We start from the raw sequence: 12,636 nt of genomic DNA on the forward strand, positions 1-12,636 counted from the left end.
ATTTAAATATATTTTTAAGTATTCCTCTTTTATTTTACATTTAACAAAATATAATTTTTCAAGATTAAAAAGTTGAACCAGAAAATGTATAAAAAAAACTTGTATGATTATAGGGAGCTTCGACAACATGCTATGCAGCATTACACCCAGAAGTAAATGGAATCAGTGGCAAGTATTTTGTGGATAATAATGTTTCAGAAGCATGCTCGCATGGAAGGGACATGGATTTGGCAAAGAAACTGTGGGATTTTAGCATAAACTTGACCAAGCAAAATACAAGGTTACAATGATCAATTTATATGTGGAATAAAAATCTCAACAATATATGTATGCTGTTCTATCTTTTGGGTGGTATTTTTCAAGCTTAAAATTTGTTTTTTATTATAAGCGTGGAATTTATACCCATTATTATAATTCATTTCATAATTTTTATTTGTATATATTGAAAGTCTCACATCGATTAGAAATAAGGTCAATTTATAATATATAAGTGGAGTGTAGACTTCACCTTACAAGCCGGTTTTGTGGGATTGAGTTAGGTCTAAAACCCACTTCTAACATGGTATCTCAAGATGTATATACCTCAGCGTGGTATATACATTTTTAGAGCATTTTGTTCTTACAAATCATAACAAAATTAAGAAAGTTATAGGCATGTAAACTTATAATTTAACTAGTAAAATATTCATGGGATCAATATTGCTTCTCAAGTTGATAAATGTATGTCATATTTTTAAATTTTCTAATAATCTCTAAAAATCTGGTATGTCACAATTTTTCTAAAAATATTTTTTGCTTTGTCTTGTTTTGTCATAGTAGCTGTAAAATAAAAAATTACACCTTTTGTTTTCAAAATTGTTCACAAAAATTGTTTTTTGATAAAAAATAATCACTGCTTTTCTCAAAATTTCTTCCCAAACTTATTCAAAATCATTATCTAGATTTCTTCATAAAAATGGACTTCTGATAAGACTTCACATATCATAAGAATATCTTACGATTACAATCAAAATAAGCGCATGTTGAATCAAATACTATTATAAATCGTTGAAAATAAAGTGTCAATATTCATAGTTTTGACAAATAAAACATACAAATTATTTAAATATTATTGAACAACAATTTCGTTGTTTTTTAAATCAAAATTTTCAGTTTATTAACGTAATTAAAAGTAATAAATAGTTATAATAAAAAATTTATAAAAAATAGTAAAAGATTATTGTTGGTAAGCTATAGGTCAAATGATTTTTAACCAGTATGAACCACTTTAATTTGGATTGAATTCCATTTGACTATTTTCTTAAAAGAAAAAACTAAATTTTGTTTAACCTAAGCGAACTTAAATCTAAAATAAGTCAAATTAACTAACAGATCAAATTTATTTTGATATGTCTGATTCAAACTTATTTTGATATATTTAGTTATAGCTTAGGGGTACAGTACATTATATACAACATATAAGTTATTTATATGATTCTCGTATTCGATGGATGTGTATGAGAGTGTGTTTGTATTTGTCTATGTTTGTGTCTTTATATATATATATATATATATATATATATATATATATATGTGTGTGTGTGTGTGTGTGTGTTTGTATGTCTTTATGTGTATGTGTGTGTGCCTGCGTATGTATGTGTCTATATGTATATGTGTTAGTTACTTCTTTATGTATCTGTTGGAAGTCCCACATCGACTAGAGATAAAGCCAATTTATAATATATAAGTGAGGTGCAAACCTCACCTTACAAGTTGGTTTTGTGGGATTGAGTTAGACTTAAACTCATCTTCTAATATGGTATCAGAACAATGGTTAAAGCTCATCCTAGCAAGTCCTAAGTGGGCATTTCTCTTTCTATTTCATCCATTGTCGGGCCGTTATTGGACCGCCGGTTTTGTGAGAGTTACTACTTAGAGGACTTTAATATTTGCATGACTTTACATATGTCAAAGAGTTAACAAAAAGTAATGCAAAGTGAGCAAATGATTATTATTTGTAAATGACTTTATAAAAATATTCTTTATTATTAATTTTAATATTGAAACATAGATTGGTTTAAAAATTATAAACAATAGAAGATAAAGTTCCTATTTAAAAGAAAAAACCTATTTTAAGATATTGTATATATACGGAAGGATTCAATTGAATATCAAGGAAGAACTTTAAAAATTGAGTTGTATTTTAATTAATATACATAATGACTAATTGAAACTTTTGTTTTTCAATTCTTTGTTTGTAATGACTTCCAAGTTTCACGTCAACACTAACTTTATGTTTCATTACATTTATCATCCAAATAAGTTATTTATGACACCTCGATAATTAATACGATTACCACATCTATCAATTACACTATAAAATGAAGGAAGATGAAAAGGAAAATGAAAGAAAGAAGAGAAAAATGAGTAAAAAGTACAACTATCACACTTGTTTTGAAATTTTACAAGAAAATTTTATTATTGAAATGTAATTTTTATGAAAAGGAATTCAAGAAGGAGGAGGAGAGTCAAATTATATATATAAAAAAAAAACTAAAATAACTAATCGCTTCAATTTTATATTTATAAATTACCATTCACTTGAATCTCAACCTATATGGAACAAATAAAACTTTCAAGAACATATTAATTTGCTAATTTTCAAGAACATGAATACACATTTAACAATTATTCAATCTACCGTTTATTTACGTAAATGGGTAAAAAAGAGTTTGATTTTACGTAAATAGACAAATTTTTAAAAAATTATAGATATAAGTAAGTTGTGAGAATCCAAACAACTTCAAATGAAGAAGTCATGTTTTTCCTGCATGACTTCACCCTGACACAATGGTTAGAAGCGAAGTTGTACATCCAAAAACGATTTTAGGGTCTGATAACCGATTTCCAGGTTTTGTAATCAATTATAGAGTGTTGAAGTCCTATAGGGGGGCATAACTTCATCTTGTATAGACAAAAATTCTCTGGTAATCAATTACAGCAGGGTGGTAATCGATTACCAGTAGTGTAAATTGGCAAAAACTCTCTGATAATTGATTACAGCAGCAGTGTTAATGGGCAAAAACTCTCTGGTAATCGATTACAGCAGGATTGTAATTGATTACCAGAGAGTTTTAGTGTTAAAACAAAAAGTTTTTTTTTTTGGTTTTTCACTATCAATGTAAGTTATGTTTGTTGATTACATTGACATACTTTTTTAACATATGTGTATGTTGTTATTGTGTACTTATTTTAATTATTTTAAAGACATGGTTGTTGATTACATTTACATGTATTATTATCTTTACCATGAGTCGTTCTTTGAAGGTAAATAGAAATGAAAAGCATAAAACAAAGTCAAAAAGAAAATTTAAACTATTTTATTAAATTAGAAATGCAATACAAGAAGCTAAAAATATAATTATAAGACAATACAATTAAATGGAAATCTATCTATGAAGATCCGCCCTATGGACCAAAATGACGTTGAAGATACTGCATGTCTTGCTCAAGATGTTCAACTCGAGCATCATTTGTATCAAAGTGGTCACCCATGTTTAACTCTTATTATTCAAATCTAGCATTCATAATGTTGAGTTGTTCCCAACAAATGTTTGCAGATCATTGATCCCCCTCATCATGTCATCAAGTGAAGAAGTATCTTGTTGAAGGAGAGGTGGTTGGTGCTGAGGACGTCCAATACGTTGGCGTTGAGCAGGAGTAGGAGCATGTTTGTGAACCCATTGATTGCAAAGGGTTTTCTTATATCCAAAGGACATTATCACTTATGTCGTTATTATGAACTTTTTATTCTCTCGAGTATCATCCAATGGAATTTGGAAACGTTGCATGATCCAGGTGAAAAAAATGCATAAGATAAAGGGGCTCTTGATCTCAAAGCCTTCCTCATTCTAAATCGGATGAGATGATCCTAGTTTATCTATTTTATGATTTTAATTATTTTTATAATTAAATTAAATTTGTTTTAAAATGATCGGAATTGAATAATTTCTAACCATAATTATTGTAATTATATAAATATAAACTCATAAATTTATTTCATTTCATTGTAATTAATTTTTTTGAAATTTTCTTATTATACTATATTTTTTTACTAATTATAATTAATTAATAACCATTTTTTTATTATAAATGATTTAAATTAATAAAAAAAATTAAAAAAGTGAAAATGTGGGGTGGAGGACTTCTTCTATTGAAGTCATGCACCCACACAATTTCACTTTTTTAATTTTTTAATTAATTTAAATCATTTGTAATTACTAAATAATGTTTTTAAATATATTTAAAATAATGTAAATTATGAGTAATTAATAATTTAATATTTTAAATATTATTAAATAGAAATCTCATAGTTTTAATTATTTTTGTAAGTAAATTAATTTTGTTCACAATTTTTTTGAATTAAATAAATTTAGAAAATAATAGTTCTTTTTTCTCAATTAATGTTTTTCATTCAATAATTAATAATTATTATTATAATCATGTTATTCAAATTTAATAAATAGATTAAATTTTATTAAAATTAATTTAAGTAAATTTATTATATTAAACAATATTTTGAAACCAAAGTAATTTAGTTTATTTTAATTTTTTTTAGTATAATGTTATTTATATTAATTAAAAAAAAAAGTGAAATTGTAGGATAAACGACATCACCTATAGAAGTCATGTACCTCACAATTTCATTTTTTAATTTTTTTAATAATTAATATAAATTATTTCTTAATTAATATAATTAAATAAATTCTGAAAATGTTAATTAATTATATCTTTAAATATATTGTAATTAATCTAAAATATATATATAACTAATAACAATGATTTATTTTGCTTAACTCTAATTTTTTTTATTTCATTTCGTATATTAAACTTAATTTCAAAACAATAATAATTTAAATTATAGTTATTACATTGTAAAAGTCTCTGCATGGTCTTTTTCATTGCTGAAAATTTTCCAGACTATAGTGTCAATTAACTATATGCTACTGTCAATTAACTTCATGCTCCAGGGCTATATGTTTAGCTAACTGCATGGCCCAATATCTTGACGTAAATGCATGGTGCTGTCAGGCTATATGTTTAGCTATATGTTTTGGCAGAATATATACAATAAAGAATGGCATCTGCACTTTGGGAATCCTAATTAACCACAATAAATATATATACTAAGTCTCAATGTTGTCTTCAAATTACAAAACCAAAAATTTTATACTTCTTTACAACTACTCTTTGCAATCATTTTCTACATCCACAAATTCTTGTAACTTCCTCTCTCAAATCCATATATTTAATGACATCGTGGAACTTCAGAGCATCATTATTATAACAAATCATCAAAGAGGAACTTTTGATATTAGATAATGTTGATGAATTTAGCTCAAACGATGAGTTGGATAACTTACTTCGCGATGAACAGAACGATGACCAACACATGACACAATAATCTCAACATGCCATAGTAGAGCGACCTGAGCGTATGCAATTACAATCCAAGGAGGAGATAGTTTTTGCAATTAAACAATATCACATCAACAACGGATATAAATTCAGCGTTGTTGAATCGGAGCCTAAAATATACTTTGTACGTTGTCTGGAATACCACAATGGCTGCCAATGATGTTTGCAGGCAAACTATAGTAAAGTCCGTCAACATTGGGAAATCAAGAACGTTGACGGACCACATATTGTGTTTCTCAACCATACTATCTCAAGATCATACAAATCTTAATAGTAACCTAATTGTGTTCATCATATCAAACCCTTCCATTCCCATCAAGAGTTTGATTGCAGACATCAACAATCACTTTGGATATTCTGTGTCATACAGAAAAGTTTGGATGGCCAAACAACATGCTCTTGCTGTGGAGTTTGGTGACTAGGAAGATTCTTATAACAATCTCCCCAGATGGTTACATGTGGTCAAAGATGCAAATCCTGGTACAATTCCGCAATGCACTGGTTCTCTAGTGAAGATTGATGGAGAACCTGACAGTGATTGTTATGTTATGGAAATAGTGTTATGGTCTTTCGGTCCTTGCATGGAAGGATTCAAATATTGTAAACTTATTCTCCAAGTGGATAGAACTTTTCTAACGGACAAATATCATGGAAATTTGCTTATCGCGATCGCTCAAGATGGCAACAAAAATCTTTTTCCATTGGCATTTGGCATTGTAGAAGGTGAGACAAAGGAGGCATTAATATGGTTCTTTCAATTACTTCGAGAACATGTTACCCCTCAACAAAGGGTATCCTATCACTCTTAAGATTAGAAGAAGTTGGTTGGGAAAAGAATGGTTTGAACTCTGTTTATTGCATATGTCATCTAGCCTCCAACTTCAACAACAAATTCAAGAATCAAGAACTGAAACGACAATTCATCAATTTAGGTATTACTTAAAAAATTTTAGGTTTAACAGCCTCTTTTGTCCCTACTTTCGTCGTCTAATGTCAAATCAGTCCTTATTTTTAAAAGTGTTTGAAATATGTCCACAGTTAATAAAATGTGCGTCAAATTTATCCACAATTTATAAACATGATATGATTTAGAATTTCGTTTGTGACCGAACTGCATAAATTGTTTCTTTATATTTGTAGTGTAGTTAACTGTATAAATTGTTTCTTTTATGTTTCTCTTCCATCGTGCTTTAAAGCCTTTTCCCATTACATATTTTTTTCAATCATCGATTCACCACAGTCACACAAGGGAATATGAGGGGGAACTTATCCACAAGACCCACCTCATTTGTAAAATGAAGAACATCAAGCTGATGCCCTTTGCTGATCAACTCTTCAATCATATCTAAAAGTAATCCACGCAAACACAACACTTTCAGCAAGCAAATAACAAATCAACAAAATCAATTTGCAACTAGCGTAATTTTGACTATACCACTACTCTGTAAATTTGATTTCCAGAACCTCAAATATTCAATTGAAGAGGAAAATGTTCTTCTTTTAATTCTCAATGGAAAGCAAATCCAGACCAATACATAATATAATAAATCTTGAAACAAAAAAATAAAATAAAATAAGAAAGAGATAGGATGGAGTAAAAATGTTGAGTTGAGTGAAAGAAGGAGAAGAGTGACGATAATGTTTCGAATCTCGATCAGAGTTACAGTGATTGTGAGGACGCAACGAAGGTGATGTCGCCAGTGATTCTGATCGGTATTGACAGTGATGCTATCAGAGGCTGAAGTGAAGCGAAGGAATTAGGGCTCAGGACGAGTTGCGATTTGTGTTTGCGATTCGAAGAGGAGAAACATGCGATTTGCTCCACAAGACGACAGCATTTTCGCCGGTTGCGTTTACTCAGAATTAGAACCTAATGGTAACGATAACAGTGTCATCAAATGCTCACGGAGGGAGGAATGTTGTAGTGGCTAGTGGTGTCTCTGGCAACAATCGGTGCTGCCGGCGACAGTTTTGGTCATCCAGAGGAAGGCACGGCGGCGTTGGCCATGCAGAGGGCAAAGCTGCCGCTAATGAAGGTGGAGAAGAGACCTTCGTTTCTGAAAAAGAAAAGAAAAAAGAAAACCTAAAGGGCTTGGGCCTCGCCTAGAAAATATCAAGTGCACCTCTAAATTTTATCTCTGCACCCATTCCCTAATACGTCAGCATAAATATATTTATAAAATAACATGTCTTCTACCAAATCATCAAATCCTTAACGCCGTTTGTTTCTATTTAGCGGGAGGGACTAATTTGACTCAAAATTTTAAAAGTGAGGATCCATATCAAACACTTTTAAAACAAGGGACTAAATTGAGTTTTGTCAACGAAACTAGAGACAAAATTGGCTATTAAACCTAAAATTTTACTACCAATCTAAATTTTCAATTTTCTACACAAAAATATTTAAATTTATATTTTATTATGTGCTTATAGCTTACGAGGTGAAGCAATCCACTCTCACGACAAAGCTTACTACAACCCCAGCAAGTAGCTTGGATAGATAAAATTCCATTAAAAAAATAGTCTCAGGCTTTTGATCAAGGCAGAAGATATGGACATATGACCACTAATCTTATTGAGTGCATGAACTTCGTTCTAAAGGGAACATTTTCATTACCAATTTGTACTCTGATAAAAAACAACAGGACACAATCATGATTTGTTGAACAAAGCTTAAAAGCATAGTACATGCTACAAGCAGGCCACCAATATCCAAAAGAAATCATTGACATTATTCGCAAAAATTAACAACAATCTTCATTTTGTCATGTTCATCGGTACGATCGTAAAAATTTAGAATTTGATGTTCAGAAAATTTCAACATCCCACCAATATCGCCCACATCCAATTTCGTTTAATGTCAGGCTAAATGAATGGTGGTGTGATTGTGGTCACTTCCAAGCTACTTGTCTCCCATGTCATCATGTCATTGCGGTTTGTGCATATCCCTATATACCATTAACCCAATATATTGATCCAGTACAGTCTTAACAACATATACAAGGCATACGAAGTACAATTTCATCACATCCAAAATGAAGATTATTGGTTTGCATATACCGGTCTAAACTTCATATTATATCCTCAAAAATGACACAAGGCATCCGGAAGACCAACTACCAATAGAACTCATAACGATATGGATCAATCCACCTTCGATCAACCAAAAAAATGCTCTTACTACCGCAACAAAGGTCATCGTAGGAGAACATGCCTATATCGTCGAGAGTTGTTTGTTCAATCTTACTTTTTTGTAATCCCTTCATAAATTAATGAAATAGTATCAATGTTGTTTATAAAATTTCTTTTAAGCTTTAATTTCTTTTTACACTAATTAATGATCATTTAAATTTGTTTTCTCTCTAAAACAATGATGTAATCAACATTGTCAAACATATGTTAAAAAAAGTATGCTGTAATCAACAAACATAACCTACATTGATGGTGAAGAACAAAAAAAACTCTTTGTTTTAATGACAAAACCCTCTGGTAATCGATTACAATCTTGTTGTAATCGATTACTATAGAGTTTTTGCCCATTTACACTATTGGTAATTGATTACAACCCTACTGTAATTGATTACCAAAGAGTTTTTGCCCATTTGCACTACTGGTAATCGATTACAACCTTGCTGTAACGATTACGAGATAATTTTTGCCTATATAAGGTAAAGTTGTGCCATTTTGCACAACTTCAGCACATTGTAATCCATTACAAGGCCTGATAATCGATTACCAGACCCTAAAATCGTTTTTGGGTGTAGAACCTCACCTCTAACCATTGTGTAAAGGTGAAGTCGTGCATGGAACACAACTTTTTCATTTCATATCCACAACTTGCCTCTATCCGTAATTTTTTTAAAATTTGCATACTTACATAAAATCAAACTTGTTTTTGCCCATGTAAAAAAAACTCAATCTACAAAAGTTTAGTACAACGAAATACATAAAATTTTAAAGGTTTAATATCCAATTTTGTCCCCAGTTTGGTTGGAAAATCTCAATTTAGTCCCTCATTAGAAAAGTGTTTGAAATTGGTCTTTACTTTTAAATTTTTAGTCAAATTAGTCCCTTCCGTTAAATATAACCTAACGGAGTTAATGGGATGATGATGTGGCAGTAGTTAGTGGTTACGCATCAAAATATAATTGTATGCATGCTTACATATTAGTTAATTAGAGAAGAAAAGGTTTTATTAAGAAATTAGGTATTTTAATTGGGGATAAATTGATTTAGGGTTGAATTACACGTCTTCGGAATGCGGAAAGGACCGTCCTCAACCCTTATATTCTCATATGAAGTTATCTTGAACTTAGTTGCAATCCAAACATTGACAATTTTCCCAAAGTTGTTAGTCTTCTAAAGATTAATGTCTCAAATAAATAGTCTGGAGAAACCGATTCATCGATTCGAACAATAAATGTCTTCATTTTTTCGTAAGATTTATTAAATCACACACCATCTTGCTCAATCCTCATCATTAATTCTTCCAATTCAGGATCGTAGTATCCTTCCTCCAAGAATTCCTCATAGCCAAAGCCTGAAGCTTCCTCCATGGCTGGATCCAAGCATTTCAATAAAACAATGGTTATCCTCAAGTTTTCAAACCATGAACCTGAGCTGGTGGCGGCTTTGTTGCTTGTCTAAAATTCCAATGAAAGTTGGATATACTTCCTTTACACTACTTTGTAAAATGGATCTCCCACTTTTAATTGCAACACTCCCCAAAAGCATCGATATTTAGATCCCCCGATGTCCAACCTGTTTTCCTTCATTACTTCTAGCTATGCCCTCAATAATCTTTCTACAAACAAGAAGAAGAATGATATAGGGATTTAAATAAAAGACACGTGGTTATACGTGGTAGTCAATACTTTAATTACTTCTGTTGCATTTCTGTTAGAAGGTAGTGAAAATTTTTATGCCTTTTGGTTTTCAAATAAATACTCTTCTCAGAGGGAGAAGAGACACACGATTCTTACCACAAAAACAACCTTCTTCTTCTCAATTTCTCTGGTTCGGATTCAGGTTTGAATCCCTAATTCTTGAAGTTCTTCGAATAATCTTTATTCCTAGACTTCCTATATCAGTGGTATCAGATTGGACCTTCCATCGACACTTATGGCAGAGGCAACTCGTCTTCAAGCAGCAATGTGCGAACAAGAGGAGCAATTAGAGAACAAAGTTATTTCGAAACTCGACGAACGTTTAATTGAGCTTACAACTTCAATTCGACAAGCAATTAAAGCATCGGTTGATCGGCGCATCCTGGAGACCTTACACCGGACCTCTAAATCTGCGAATGACGCTTCATGGCGCAGTCCTAATTCTAGCGGTGCCCACAACTCGAACTCCACCTATTCTTGTGGCAGCCGTTTGGCCAACAATGGATTTATCAGTGTGAAACGTTCTTTGCGATTGACGGCACTCCGAAATATTTTCGTGTGAAATTAGCAGTAATCCATTTTGAAGGAAAGGCACTGTAGTGGAATACTTCTTTTGTTAAGACTCTTCCAGGCGGTCACCTTCCAACTTGGACCAACTTTACCCGTATATTAATCGATCGTTTTGGTGAGATCGATGATGACCATATGTCGGATCTTATGAAATTACGGCAAACTGGTTCTGTGGTTGAATATCATGATCACTTTGATGCTATAACTTCTCGGTTGGATCTCAGTGACAACCATTTGTTAAGTTGCTTCTTAGGCGGTTTGAAAAAGGATATTCCATTTGGCTGTCAAAATGTTTCAACCCCGAGATTTAAGGAAGGCATTCCATTTGGCTAAATTGTATGAGTCCGCTTCTGCTTCAAACATTCCGCCCAAATTTTCTTTTAAATCCCCGAGTTCATATACGAATACAAAGGCTAGTTTTCCTCCACCGAAACCTCTGAACAAACCCACTGACTCCCAGACAAACCAACGACACTCTAATAAGAAACTCACTCTTGCTTTTATGACTAAGAGGATATCAAAGGGCCTTTGCTATTTTTGTGATGAACCTTACAGCCCTGCCCATGCTTTGACACATAAGAAATTGGAGATTCATGTTCTGGAGGTAAGTGACAATGAGGAGGAACTTGTCGATCAGCTTGATGATACACACGAAGATGATAATCCTTCCTTGGACCCTCACATTTCAGTTAATGCCTTGACTAGTATCGCAACCTTCAACACTATGAGGGTGACCGGTTACTTTAAGAAGAAACCTCTGCATATACTCATTGACAGCGGTAGTACCCATAATTTCTTGGATGAGTCCGTAGCTAAACAATTGGGTTATCTGTTGACTGCTATTTCCCCTTTAAGTGTAGTAGTGGCTGATGGGGCTCGAGTAAACATCACTGCCATTGCTAAATAGTTTCCTTGGACAATGCACAATAGGGAATTTACATCAGATATGCTTCTAATTCCTTTAGGATGTTGTGATGTGGTATTAGGAATTGAATGGTTGGTTACCCTCAGAGACATTACTTGGAATTTTGATAAGTTGACTATGCAATTTTCTGTCCAGGGCAAGAGGATGGTTTTGAGAGGTACTACTAACATTGGGCTGAAAACTGCTAGAAAAAGACAATTGCAGAAAACAATTACTGGTGGTGTTCATTTATCCCTATTGCAATTGTGTAACCAGGATAACGATTTTCTCTTCCACTCCTTGACTACACATGCGGACTTCCAGCCATTCCTAACTCTATAGAGGCATTATTGTTGCAATTTGATGATATTTTTCAACACCTACCACTCTGCCTCCTGCACAACCTGGTCATGATCACAAAATTCCCTTGGTTACAGGCGTCAATCCTATCAACAAGCGGCCCTATAGGTATGCTAAACAACAGAAGGATATTATTGACAAATTGGTGCAAAACTCTCTTAAATCTGGTATCATACAGCAAAGTAGCAACCCTTTTGCTAGCCCTGTTGTTTTGGTTGGAAAAAAAGATGGCTCTTGGAGACTCTGTGTGGATTACCAAGACCTTAATAAACAAACCATTAAGGATAGATTTCCTATTCCTTTAGTGGATGATCTGTTAGATGAGTTACATGGTTCTATGGTGTTTTCTAAAATTGATTTACGGTCCGGATATAATCAAGTACGAATGGAGATGGTGATATTCATAAAACTACATTTAAGACCCACGGAGGTCACTTTGAGTATTTAGTTATGCCATTT

The 12,636-nt window shown here is 32.2% G+C and overlaps 1 pseudogene; it reads left to right on the plus strand.

Moving 5' to 3' along the window:
• Nucleotides 1–5,603: 5,603 nt before the first annotated feature.
• On the plus strand, nt 5,604–6,400 carry LOC106762018 (annotated as a pseudogene).
• Nucleotides 6,401–12,636: the final 6,236 nt, after the last annotated feature.

Source organism: Vigna radiata, chromosome 1 (genome assembly GCF_000741045.1).
Source record: "Vigna radiata var. radiata cultivar VC1973A chromosome 1, Vradiata_ver6, whole genome shotgun sequence".
Lineage (NCBI taxonomy): Eukaryota > Viridiplantae > Streptophyta > Magnoliopsida > Fabales > Fabaceae > Vigna > Vigna radiata.